General features: G+C 38.4%; 1 protein-coding gene across 4 annotated transcripts in view; it reads left to right on the plus strand.

Annotated features, from left to right (window-relative positions):
• Positions 1-2121: 2121 nt before the first annotated feature.
• Positions 2122-14594, plus strand: part of LOC136422310 (transcriptional enhancer factor TEF-1-like) — a 43419-nt gene continuing 30946 nt past the window's right edge. For all 4 annotated transcript variants that reach the window (XM_066410001.1, XM_066410004.1, XM_066410002.1 and 1 more), the window contains exon 1: positions 2122-2242. The gene's annotated coding sequence lies outside the window, so the exon portion shown is untranslated. The remainder of the gene's footprint in view (positions 2243-14594) is intronic.

A 14594-nucleotide genomic window follows, 5' to 3' on the forward strand; every position in this document is an offset into this window, starting at 1 on the left:
AATAATGCTCTTGTTGGCGGGAGAGACGCTTTTGATACTCTGTTATCGATGTGTAAAATGTTGTGTAAACGCATCGCAAACTCGATGATTTATCTTTTACCCACGCTTCGTCAGTCAAAGCGAAGATAATGTCACGAAAAGTGGATTCATTTCAAAGCGCGTTTTGATTTGCCAAGGACGTTACATAGACGACTAGTTCAAAATCACTGCTTTAACTTTTCACGTGTTACATGTGTATATTTGATATTTTGCAGAGTCTGTTTTAAGATCTTTTAAAGGCAAACCCCTTACAGTTTGGACGACAACTGCGTGAACGCTTATGCTACAAGGAAGTAAAGTTTCATCGAATACAAAAAGTCAGTTACAAAGATAATTCGGTAAAACCAAGTGCTAGATGTGTTTGTAGATATCCAAAGAAGCAAAACGATAAAGTGTTTTCTGTTTCAGGAAAACTTGAGATTTTTCTTGGCATTTCCTTCGCACCTGCCGCAACCATCGACGCGCAGCCACTTCCGGCCGGGAGGGAGGGGGCGACCTCTGCCGACTAATCAAGTCACCGGGGAGAATTCAGCTTCTGATCAAAGCGCCAACACTTTGTTCTCCGGAAGCGCTTTGGAGGTCCTGATACTCTTAATGCGCAAAGTGTGGATTGTAGAAATGTCGGTGACAAAACTGAAATACCACACACACCAGGAAATTGAAGAGTTTTATGATCAAAGAGATTTTAGTTTTTTTCATCTATCGTAGATGTATACCGTCGATGGCATTTGCGCATCTCATGACCTTATAGTTCAATACTTGAGGCGCTTTGGAAGCATCCGGCGGTGTTATGATTGTATCATAAAATTGTAAATCAAAGTAGCAACATGCGGTATTAGGTAAAGTCTTAGAATTTCCTACGTATTTTGCCACCGGCACGATAGGCTAGCATGTTATTGTCGGAACGATGCTAACAAACTGACGTCAAAGTCAGAAAGCCCGAAAAGAGGGGCCAACGACGGATGGTTGTCGTGAGGTAATTGCTACATACGAGTTTCCAGAGATTTATTGTCAATACCTTTTTTTTCATTTATATTTGATCAATGAATACATTTCGGACGTGCTTCAAATACAACTTCCTTGACTTCATAACGTAATTCTGTATCCTCATTTACGGTTGGAAGGCAGGCTGAAAACAAGTTTGATCAAGTTTAGGGCGGACGCCAGTGTGCAGACTTAAAAACACCTGAGTTTGAAAATTCCCTACCAAATAAGTGAATAAAAGAAGTTGAGTGAAATGACTGAACATTCAAGTTCAAATTGATTAATCACAAAATACAGCGTTGCAATATTGCAAAACCCAAAGCAATATGTCGACTTAGAAAATAATAGTAGTAATAATATCTAATAATTTCGCGTTAAGTTTTTATTTTATTTTTTTATTTTATTTTACCGATTTGCAAGTTACACTGCATAACACCGCATAGCCGGCTGCCAACCATTCCAGTATCAAAGACACATAAACAATGCAAAAATTGCATAGAATGCTATTTTCAAAGTATGCTTTGGTGTTTTCATTAACGTCTTGGCGCTGGTATTGAGAATATAAGTCTATGAACGTCATTGATTTTAATGACTGACGGAAAGAAGCTCCAGATGAAGTATTTATGTTGAAGAGATGAATTCTCCCCAGGTGAGGTTGTTGCGTGGCCCCACCCGGCCGGGCTGTGCGCAGTCGCTCGGCGGCGCGGGCCTGGCATTCCACCCTCCATTCCACACATTCTTTCCTCTCAGCGGCCTCACCGGCCACAAAACCGCCCCAAAACGCCTGCTTCCAACCGACAACAGCCGCCGCTGAGCTACACAGCCCTGCCCGGGTCCCCTACCCGCCGAACGGTGAGCATTTTACCTCAGAATTCCGTATTTTTCTCGACTTTGGCGAGGTTGGAAAGAGGCCGGGCGCTGGGGTCGAACTGACAAATCTCTGAAATTTTTGAGATTTTTCCAGACCTTACTTCCGGACCGGGGAGAAACCAAAACGTCCAAGCTGCAAACATTGTCCACAAACAAGGAAAACAAGGACAAAATGGCAATTTTTCTGTTGTATAGCAAGTCTACAGCTTGTGTATCTTCTTTGCAGAGTTCGCCGACGTTGTGTCGAGGAATTTGCTCGGGATCGAGACGAGGTAGCGCCCAGCGGACGGCAAGGGACGCTCCGGGCCAGGACCGTCGTAAGATCAAGAACATCAACAAGACTTTTTCTGTGAGTATCACTCAAATGTCAGCGATCGTAGCACCTTAAGATGTCAATGATAAGACAGAGATAGTTTCCTACGTCTTAAGATTTTACGACGAAGTTTGAGAAAGTGGTAAAGCTGAGGTCGTAAGTTTGTAGAAGTGCAACATGTTGTGCGGCTGTTGCTATTTTGGTCCGGTCGCTACAAGTGACGAAACCCCCAATCTTGGCCCCTCGCACGACTTTATACAACCGATTTTTTTCTCAGAATATCTTCTTGATGGCCCGATCTTCCAAGAAACCACCAAAAACAGTGATATTATTGAAGCAAGAATGTGTTAGACGCTTCAAAACAATGTTGTGATGTTACGAACTGTGCCCCGAACCTTGATCTGTCAGAACTTTCGTTATTGTTGTTGCACGAGGGTTTACGTGTGAAAAGTAAGTCTTTTCCAGCCAAATCTTTCCTTTAAACAACTTTCCCGGTTTTTCACGAAGTCACCACATATCTAATACAACACTGAAACATATTTTTACTGATTAAAACTCGCCAGATCGGTAGAAAAAGTAGGGAAAGTCGGGGTTTTGGGGTTTTGTTTTGGGGGTCGCCATCTTGAATTTTCCCCATTCCCCAGGCAAACCTTTGTCCCAACTCTAGCAGGAGATATTACATGTCAAACTTTGGCGTAATCTGAGACCTCTAGAAACATCAAACACGTTTTATTCTGTGTTTCTCTCCACAACATAGAAATACTAGGGTTGTTTAGCTACTGATAAGGCTGTGTGTGTGAGTTTTTTTGTCCTGAGTCAGCATTTGAATGGGACATTTTGGGGTCTTTGTTCTTTTGTGGGGCTCCCATCCCAGTGGCACCATGAATTGAAAATCAGTGCAGCTGTAGAAAGATGTCGTCCAACACTCCACAAAGACGGCATTGTCTCGCCTCGCCAGCTCTTACCACCCTGCTTCAAGGAAAAAAACAACCGAAAAGTCACAGAGACTTAAAGCAAGATTTGCTAAAATTGTTTTCTTTCTTCGTGTTTGCGAGCCACACTTAAATTAAAAATCATAACAATAACATTTCTTATTAGATCTATGTTGAATCTTTCAACGTGGTCAACGCACCCTGCTTCAAGGAAAAACCCTGCTTCAAGGAAAAAACAACCGAAAAGTCACTGAGATTTCACGCAAGATTTCCTAGAATTGTTTTATTTTCTTTGTGTTTGTGAGCCACCCTTAAATTTAAATCATAACAACAACATTTCTTATTATGTTGAATCTTTCGACACGGTCAACACACCCTGCTTCATGGAAAAAACCCTGCTTCAAGGAAAAAACAACCGAAAAGTCACTGAGACTTCACGCAAGATTTCCTAAAATTGTTTTATTTTCTTTGTGTTTGTGAGCCACCCTTAAATTTAAATCATAACAACAACATTTGTATAAATATTGAATCTTTTGACAACGCAGGATTAAAGTTAAGAAGGCAGATGCGTCAAAGGAACTGTTTATAGTAATTGAAAAACACTTGAAGTTGATCCTTGCGCTTTGTTGTGTCTTTCCCTGGTGTTTACAGATGGGGAAATATAAGAACTAGGACAGCTGCCAGATTTTGTTACCACCTGTCTCTGTGAATCTGTCAAAAACACACCCTCTGCAACTGGCTTGTCAATCAGTTGTACAGAGATTGGCACAGAGGTCCCTGGTTCAATTCCCATCCTGACTCTCTGGTCCTGTGTAATTTTTGCATTTCCCTTTGTCTGCATTGCTCAGAAATAATGTTCAAATCAGATTCATAATTCACCAATTTTAGACAATTTTTTCCCTTCTTAGAGATTGCATTGACAGTTTTTGTGGTGTTTTACATCTTGTTTAGATATGTAAAAAAAAATTTTTTATTTAAAGCAGATTCATAATTCACATATGAGTAATGACAAACGTGGTATCAGATTGCAATACTACATATGCAATTGTTGACAATTTTTTCTTGGCCTAATTGTTTGTAATGGTAGTTTTTATGGTATCTCTAGTGTTCATTTTTCTCTTTATGAATTGTTGAATGGTTGTGGGTCCCACAAGGAACCGCATTCACAGAATCATAAAGCGAGTAACACGAAAATAAATGACTGTGCGACTCGCCCGATGACACATTCAATCTGGCATTTCATTGCCTTTAATTTATTTGTCTGCCATCAATTTGGGGATGAAATCATTTGGGAGCAACAAGTTCCCACAGGCCCAGTTTGGTGCCCCTTTCTTTGCAGCCCCAATCTATATCACGAGTGATGATTCATTGTCATTATGCCATAATGCTGTTAACTCTTAAAGGACTCCATTGATCATTGTTCTAATTATTTAACGTAGCCATAGCAACAACTAGAGGCATAATTAGACGATTCTTTCATCAGTATTCTTTGATGTAGTTATCGCAATACAGTTACTGCAATTTCTTCTCAATTATTACTCGGTTGCGTTTATTGTTGTAGACTAGTCGCTATGGTGTGGGGATGATTAAAAGATAACTAGATAATATGATATTCCATATGGTAGGTATGATTTCATTTTGTGTTAATCAGTTGTAAAGTGGTGATAAAGAAGCTCATATTCTTTGTGGCAATTGTGCGTGCCTTATTTTTTGGAAAAAATAAAACTAGCCAAAAAAGAAATAATTTTGCATAATACCATCTATACATTTTGTCAAATGAAGGAACTTTCCAATAAGACTCAGTTTATGATACTTAAATTTTCATGCAATGCAATTTGTTGACTTCATATGCAGTTTTACATTTGACTTTAAGTCTATTTTTATCTTTGCTGCAATTTTTTTTATTACTTTCACCTATTGCTAGCACTGAACCATAACAGCTTGCAGTGGTCGAATGCATTATGGTCTTTGTGACATAAGTTCTTGGGATTGCTTTGAGAAAGCTTTCGAGGTAGCTTTCAATTTTGAATTGATATCTTATAAGACACAACTTAGGCAAGACATTAAAAGGGTTAAGACAAATCTTCGTTTTTAGGTCAAGGAAAAGAAACAGTTTACATAATTTTTATATAGCATAGATTTTAACACTGCATGGAGGTTTGAAATGAGAGATTTTTACAGTTTGAAATATTGTCTTGATTGCAAGCTTACAAAATATGCTTCATAAACCGTTGCAGAATGCATGAAATGGTTTCATAAGCCTTTGCAGCCTATGTATTCAGTTATACCACACTAATCATATGCATTATCCAATCATGTTGCCATGGAGACAGATTTTGTTGCCATAGAAACAGCCTGCAGCTAAACAACAAAGGTTCCATTGACATAGTAATGGCAGTTAGGATTGACATGTCAATCTTTTTATTGCCCAAACTTGGGAGGTCACATCCCAGGGTGATAATGTATTTATAGGGACTGATAATAGATTGGGGTGGAAAAATGGTTATAAGGTATTTGATAACTCAGTAGGGGTTGATAATAAGTAGGTGATAATAGTTAACTGATGTGTGTTATATTTTTGCAGAAGTTATATTTTGCAGAGGTTCAAAATTGGAGCTAGCTGTACATCTGATTTTTGACTGGGCGCACTAGAAGTAATTGTACAGTAGTATACAGCATATTCTTGAAAATAAGAAACCATCTGTTGTAGTCTATTATTTGTTTTGAATTTTGAAATTAACTACAGAATTTGGGTTCATTTATTTGATGTTTTGCACCCTAAAGATTTTCAATGCAACTAAATTTAAGGTTAGGTGCACCAATGAACCTATGTGCTATTTCGAGCCATACTTACATTGTAAAGAAAGGGTTTCTGGAAAAAAGTTAGTTCCATTTTGGATGCAAAAAGATTTGAATGTAACTGTATATGCAAATTTTTGCTGTGTTTTGGTAAGGTGACCTTGGGGTATGCTTGTACCAGGTGAATCTTCGAAACATCAACAAAACTTGAGCTTCAAAAACAGAAGACTCTGTTTATACCCGGGAGGTCAATGACCCAGGAGTCTCCAAGATTTCCTTCTCAAACACTCCCTCTTACTTCCTTCCTTTGAAGGGTTAGACTTCTGTGGTTTTATTTCCCTTTTCTGTGGTTACTCCCGACATTGTTGGGTGTTCAACAAGCTTTTAACGAAGAAGTAATAATGCTTTTAGTGGCCAAGAAACAGCTCAACGTATGCAAAAATGTTGGTGTGATGATTTGAATTTTGTAATAGACTACAGACTTGTTTCAACTTGCAAAAATATTTTTTCCCCTTCTACTGCAAATTAAGACCCTGACGAAAATCAATAAACTTACAGTATTATGAACCACAATTAAGCTAATTAGCAGCAATAACGCTCTAAAGTTAGCTCATGTTGTAGTAGGACAGAAGCAATGGCTTCGGTATTTGCAGAAAGATTCTCGCAAAAAATTGCATGTAAAATTTCTTACAACTTGTAGACTACATAATATATTGTAACAGAAAAACGTATTTCAAGTCCTGACATGTCAAAAAGTACAGTGCTGTACAATGTACATATGAATTGTGGGCTGCCTAATTTGACAGTCTGTTTTGAATATAGAACTCCCTTGAGGCTGAGTCATTTATTCCTCAGTTACAGTTTAATTAGCAAACCTTTTATCTGGTTTGGTTCAGGTAGAAAGAGTCATTTCGCATTCAGGCAAAAATCATGGCTAAATTTATGCACTGACGTGGTTATTACTATTTAAGGACTGCTAGATCTAGTACTATTGCATCTGATAATTAAAATGAAGTAATAGAATTTTTAATTTCCTTGCTCATTTTCTTTTATAAACATTTATAAGAACAATTTGTTATGTAGGTACAGCAGAAAACAGTTTGGGTATTTAATATTTTGTACTGCCTTGCAAAAATTGTCCTCATAAATTTCAGGTATCTACTTTATACAAGGGTTCAGCTCTGTTCTGATGATGGAACATTAGGTAGAAAGTTGTGCACAAATATCTTTTGTAAGAAAGATTAGCAAAAGGTAGTTCTGAATGCCCAGCTAACAGTACTTATAAGTTATTAAAGATTTTGTTCCCTTACGAAAGTCTTGCAGCAATGCAGTCCTTGCACAAGTACTGTACTATCATAATGATGCCGCCTTTGCATAAAAGTTACAAAAAAACGGAAAGTATGCCACCTCGCTTTCAAGTACAGTACGACTATAGACATGGCTTCACCCTCTTGTAATCTGCATAGAAAATCTATTTATTATGTTGATTTGCCAATGTCATTGTCTAGGAAAGTAGCACTAACAGGACATACTACACACGAGATAGTATCTCTTCTAGTTTTGACATCTGTTCTGAACTTCCGAACAATAAGAGACCTCAGACGTTTGGGAAACATGGCTGTTCATGCGTCACTGGTAAAAGCCCCGAGAAGTCTTTTGTAAAAATCGCAATTAGTAAGATTTGACAAGTTGCTTACTGGAACGTAACAGGTTGTCTTGGGGACCTTGGTGCACTAGTTTAGATTAATGAAGCTTGAAACGTTCACAGGAAGTAATGATTATGGAAAGTACTTCACAAGAATAGAAAATTGGTCAAACTTTATTTCTTTTTTGTTTGTTTTACAAGCTGTTTGTATCATATAAACCTTAGTACTAGACTTGAGACTATCTAGCTGAAGTAAAGCTGAAGACACGTTTGACGCATTTTTTACTGTTATTTTCTTCTAGGTGTCACAATTAGTTACAAGTTTCATCAATTTCTACAAATTCAAGAACATAATCATTTGTAAGCTTGCAGTCATGATTATACATTCTATATATAATTATACAAGGATCATGGTTCATATTATCACTAGACACAAATCATTACAGCTGTATGTGTTATATCTAAAAGCTGTTTTGGTACGTTGATCTAATCTCCAAGCAGATATTGGGGTGAAAGATTGTAATATTTTCTGGCTTTTCTTGGGTGAGGGACTGTCAGAAAAGCCAGGATGTCAGAAAGTGTTTTAAATCTTCCAGGATGGCACCAAGGTTACCTCAACATCTGCATGGAGATTAGATTTGATAAGCAGTTGTTTTAACCAATAACCCTTTTTGAGTAATAGCAAATAAACAGCTGTAAGCGTGGCAGGAGTACAATATTTGCCTGCCAAACTCTTGTTTGTTGATTGTCTAGGGGATGCAGTATTTATTTCCAGCCGGTTTTGTAGAGAGGGTGACGTCATGTCAAAGATAACATGGCTCATCGTGTGACCTTAAAAGTCAGGCTGTAGGCCTGGAGGAGATGGATTTGGAGGGACAGACCTTGGGGGAGAGGGACTTGTTGTGTGCACGGATGGCCAAATTTAGAGATGGCCTGTCATGTGAATGTTGTTCAAATCCAGGGAAAGATCGGTTTACTTCAGCCGGATTAGGAGGATGAAAGGAATAACGAAAGTAGTTTTTATTTTAGATAATTCATAAGTGTAAAACCCCATCATCATTCACTTTGAATGAAACATCTTACCAGATATTGAAACATCTTACACTAAGTTACAGTTGCATTCAGTGTACATGTTCCTTCAGGGTTTTTCACTGTGCCTTGCATCTTGAGAGCTCCCTTTGTACTCTTGCTGTTGCTGTTGTTGTTCTTGCTGTTAAAATTGATAAATGTCTAAGAAAAGCGATAGTGGTTGTAGATAGAATTAAAGTCTGCTAAGCTTGGATTAGAATGTTGATGCAGCATTTTAGTTCCGGCATGAAGTAACTTTATTTGTTTCAACTCTATAACATGGCTTCAGTTTTGCTGACAACTTTCATCTTCAGTTGAACCACACAATCTAATATATTTCTAGTTTCAACAAGAGGTTAGTTAAACAGAGGGCTGTGAGGAAAACTTGAATCTAAGTTATCTAACTATATTTACTTTGTGAAACTCTTTGTATCATGTGATTTGCCATGTAAAACCGGTTTTTCTAGTTATTATAGATAAGTACTGGTTAGTTCTGCTAGTTCATTTTAGTGACGCTGAAGAAGAGTGATGGATGTCACTCGAAACGTCCGGAAATAAATCTCCGAATTCTTATCCAGTTGTAGAGTTTGAATTCTCTTTATATATCTTTGTATCAAGGTACAGACTTTCCCATCAGACTCAGTTTTCATGTTTATTATCCAGTTCAACATTGTGTTTTTAGATCCAAGAACCAACAAATTGAATAGGTGTGGGCCATGTGGCCTTGTTTTGCTTTTTCAAGTCTATGTTGTTGGGAGTGATGTGACTAAAGTACAAAGTCATTGCTTGATCCAGAATTTGCAGAACTTGCATATGTAGTTTCGAAATACTGAGTAGGGTTAGGTATTTGTCGCTGCTATATAACTTGTGAAGTTGTGTTACCAAAAGGTGGTTATACGAGTTGATGCATTCAAGCTCAGAAATTGTGCATCCTGATTCGTTTTTGTTCCAGTCTCCATAACGTTGTTAGTTCAGTGAAAATCGTGCAGGTACCAAAGGTCGTGCCACCAAGCGTAAACGCCCCGGTACAAACCGTTAGTCTCGTGTCAACGGTTCTGCTCTCCGCAAGATTGAATTAGCACAAGTCACCTGTGTCAGTAACCACGCTCACATCCGTATCCAAGAGACATGTGTATTTTCATGGCTCGAAATACCCTCTTGCAATTTGCACAAATTTTGTCTAAAATGCAGGGAAAAGATAGACAATCCGCTATTTTGCAATATGTTGAAAATTTCAGGAATGGGGTTTTGAGACTGAAAACTTAAAATCAAGCTAAGTTTTAATACTAAATTTTGTGTTGAAGTAGGGCAAGAACAATAAAGGCTTTTGTTTTTGCATAAAATCTTCCCAAAATTGCAAGTAGAATTCCTGATATCTTATTAGGTACCTAAAAAGGATTTTGAGGCCCTTGCGTTAAGTTCAAAACAACCTTTTAGTGTAAAGCAACAGACCTGTAACCTATATCATGTCATGCTTGACTTGTAAAAAATCTAGCCCTTTTGTGTTTGTTGGTGTTCTGGACAATTGTTAATTTTGTATTTGTTACTTGTACCTGACCACCGACTCCTTTGTAGTCTGTATTATACTCACCTTGCTTTGTTGAAGTTACGTGCACTTTGTTTTACAGCATGCCAGATAGGGCTGAATAGAATTGTTCATGTTACATGATGTACAAAGGATCCTCTGTTGACAAAAGGTTTATTCCGTTGTTGTCGCTGCCTTAGATGTACCGAGTAACAATATTGGTTGCTTACAAAAGGATTGTTTGTGGTGTGTTCCTGTTGGTAGGAGTCGTCCGCTTTGTTTGTTCAAGTTGCTAGCTTTCAGATGACTTATGTTGGAACTTGTCGGGCCGGTTCACCATTTCTTTTGTCGAACAGCCGGCCCGCATTTTCATATGCGCACAGTACCTAGCTACCCTGGGACAGAGGGTAAACAAAGGAACGGAAGTGTGCTGTCACAACGGAGCCACCTGACGGGACATTCCGCGCATACCAAGATTCAGAAAAATGCGGACGTCACAACCGGTCGCACTAAGAGCACCCCCTGATCAGGTGACTGGTCGGCCCAACTCAGAAAAGATGTAGCGACAAAGGCTTTCCTGATAATGCACTACCACCTGGTGGAAAATTCCACGAATTCCAAGACACTGAGACATTTTGGTAATATACTTTGTCCAAAGTGGAGTTGACTGCAAATAACCCTTATCTGATGTCTTCAGTTAGGGATAATCCATTTTATATATAACTCAGTGTAGTCTCTTGTATTCGGCACTTGAAACGTTTATTGGAGTGTTGTATAAAGTTATTAAACTTTTGAATAAAGAGTGAATTTGAGTTACGAAAAGTATTGGGGAAAAAAATAAAACGTTTTTGATGTGTTAACTGCTATGGACAACAATGAAAATCACACTTAGTAGACGAGCTATGGCCGTATTTGTTATTGGCCAGACATTTGCCGAATTTAAAAATCGGGAGAGACTTGAGCGTATTTTACACTGGAAATCTACCCCCATTGGACGGGGCTTGGGCACCTGGAAACAATGGCCTATCTCTAAAAACCATGCGATGATGGAGAGAACACTGGGTGTATCGTTGCCGAAAATGTCATTTTCAGAGCTCACAGTCTCGTTGGGTGATCTATTTTTCTGCTGTGATACAGAGACATGATAAATTCATCAAAATTTGCTGTTTTGGGCCGAGTTTCACTCTCCTCATACCAAAAACAGCACAACCTTGCGCCAAATTGTGAGGGAGAGCCCTGCTATTGTCCTCTGCCTGTTCTTCACCAGTGCACACAGATGGGGTCTGAAGTGTTTGTTGTGCTGATGGAAAGATAGCAGCTGTGCCTGAAGGTATGGCGTGTACATCTGTACAGAGGCAGTCAGGATGGAACATTGTAGACAGGAGTGTTTCTCCATAGTAGTGATGTGTACCAGTACACTGTACTTAAAAACTGTGTAGAACACGACTGTACTTAAAAACTGTGTAGGTGCAGATCCAGACCTGAACTTCAAGTATACATGTACCTGTAAAACTGTTTGGGTACAGGTCTGGACCTGAACATCAGGTGTACCTATACCTGTAAAACTGTTTAAGTACATGTTTGGATCTTAACATCAAATGTACCTGTAAACTGTTAAGGTACAGGTCCAGACCTGAACATCAAATATACCTATACCTGTAAAACTGTTAAGATACAGGTCCAAACCTGAACATCAACTATTCAAGTGTACCTGTTAAACTGTTTAGGTACAGGTCCAGACCTGAACATCAAGTGTACCTGTACCTGTAAAACTATTTAGGTATACATGTAGTCCTCTTGATGAAGCTGGCTTGATAATTAGCTGAAAAAGTTATGCTAACACCCCCCTCCCCAGCGTTCACCTTTTCTATACAACTGGATGGTCCACTGTTAATTTAGAAATGAGTAGGATCTTGTCCTTAAGGAAAGTTTAAGCTACTCTTATCAACAAAAAGGAAAATGTTTATGCTGACAACGATGTATTATTCTCTTGGTATATACAGACATAATACTCTGGCAAATTCAAATCAACAAACCTCAAATAGGATCAGAACAGGTTGAGTTAGAATCTTGAAACATGTCATGTTCCAAGTGCAGATGGGTTTGTGTTTGGTGGATAGCTGGCTTTTAGGAACATCCATACTAATGCCCCTTAAAATAGTCAGCCTGTGCAATATGGCAGAATAATAAGGGCAGTGACAATGGTTATAACTTATAGTATAGTTAATCTCTGAAGTACAATGTTACTGAATGTTCTTGGATGCGTAGTATGGGATGTATAGACTATAGTGTAGTAGCCTTCACATATTGGAGCAGCTTTTATACAAGTATGACTGTACATTGCCATTTTTTCAGTGAATAGATTATTTGTAGAAATGGTTACATAAGTGGCACACAAGTTTAAAAGGAATTTTGACAGTGGATATGAATTATGGTTTTAACACAACAAAAAGGAGTGCAGAATGTTCCTGCTATTGATTTATTTATCTTTGGACAATATTTTGACACAGATGATGTATCTATCTCATCATTCAGTCATCTGGCAAAAAGATAAATATCAGATAACAAAGGAGGAACAGATGTTAGCTGTACGGGCTTCCCAATTTTCTCCCTTTATTCCTTTCTTTGGGAAGTATACGGTGGCTTTGGTGCATTGTTTCTAAGCTGTATCATCTTTTTTGTGATCAGCCACCCTTTTCACAATAGATTTCCCACAAATGAGAACAATAATCAGCTAGATCTGGGCTAAATAACCATGTCAATTATGCTAATGCCCTTTCAAGGACCCCTATCCCCGTGGATTAAACATTTTCCATGATAAAATCTACACACATCTGAAGCATTTCTGCTTCAGAAATCGGTGAAATGCGAAGAGTTTTGAAAACCGTATATCACAGTCTGCTTAAACATTGTTTTCTTTGTTTGACTATGTTTCTGTAAGGTCTCTGACCAGAGTTTCTTTTATGATTTCATAAATTCATTGGTAAGCCAGGCAGAAGGGCTATCATTCTGCCAAGCAAAGCGACCCGGAAATTTTGATAGTATATTCCAGTGAAAATGTTATCTAGCTGCTTCCCAATGGTCTTTTCCGTATTGTCTGTTTTATTTGGGGTTTCCCACCTTGATTTCCAAATTGGAACAGTCCTGTATGTAGTTACTGCTACAGGTGTTTCATACCAACATAAGAGGTCACAGGTCAACAAAACATTGCATGAGGAAATTGAAGAGTAATTGGTAGTTGAGCCAAGCAATTATAGAATCATGTTTTCTGCCATGTTAGAGGTTATCCAAGGGTTGCCTTTGAAATTATACAGTCAATTTCATAAACTTCTCGGGTCAGGGGTTGTTGGTATACATCAGCTGTTTCTGTCATTTATCTTGTTCTGACTTGAGAAACAGCGCAAGTTTCTGGTGCTATATGTTTCGCAGGTGTGGTTATGAAGGGAAGGTTAGAATGTCCATATTTGATTAATTTCTGCTACTTCTATGTCAAGGTTATGAGTTTTGTGCACGTTTCTGAATTCTTTCTTTGTTGTCAAAGGACTGGCAGCTAATAGTCTTGAAAAAGCTACTATTTTGGTGTCTTTGGTAATGATGTAGAACTGCAAATTGTCTGGGCTGGTCAGTAGAGCTTCTTTGAGTTTTACTGCAGATTATTAGAAGAGGGATTTCAGAAATACACACATACATACGCACAAATACAACACACACACACATAACACACACAGACGCACACAGTTTTTGTCAATCATTATAAAAGAGTTGTAAGGCCATGGTATATGTGCCTGTCTGTATAGCTCTAACCAGAAGTCTGTCACTGATAAGGCTATCAGAATGAGAAACCAGACAGAGTTTCTCAGTCTACACAAATCATCAAACAACCGGTCAAGGCCAGAGCTGTCCTTGGTTTCCATGGTTACCCAGCTGATGTTTCTGGTACATATGACAAAAATTTCAACGATTCCATCCCCCTTGATGGACAAAACTTCATGACGTTTTTATCATGTTGTCAACAGCACCACCACATAACTAACAGAAAGCAATTTGAAAGTTGCCATTCAAAATGCATCAAAAAGCATTTTGGAGAGTTTTGAGATTTCAAACTTTCTCAAGGAGAATGGACCCGCTTTAGATGTCTCTTTAAAGTATTCCTCCTCCATACTTGATACTGTAAGTCTTAGAATATTTGTGGTTGTTTTATTTTTGCCATTTTCTCTGCTGAGAATGGTTTCATCTCGAATACGCTTTTTGATTACATCACTACTATACCACGGAATTGTTTCAACTTAATACACCGCGAAATCCCCCTTTCCGCACTAGGCAAAATCAACTCCTTGTGAAATTAAACCTGTGCAAAACCGAATGAAGTTCCGGTACCTAGAACTCCATGAAAAATCTATCAGGTGTCCCAGGTGGTTT

This window comes from Branchiostoma lanceolatum, chromosome 16 (genome assembly GCF_035083965.1).
Source record: "Branchiostoma lanceolatum isolate klBraLanc5 chromosome 16, klBraLanc5.hap2, whole genome shotgun sequence".
NCBI classification, from domain to species: domain Eukaryota; kingdom Metazoa; phylum Chordata; class Leptocardii; order Amphioxiformes; family Branchiostomatidae; genus Branchiostoma; species Branchiostoma lanceolatum.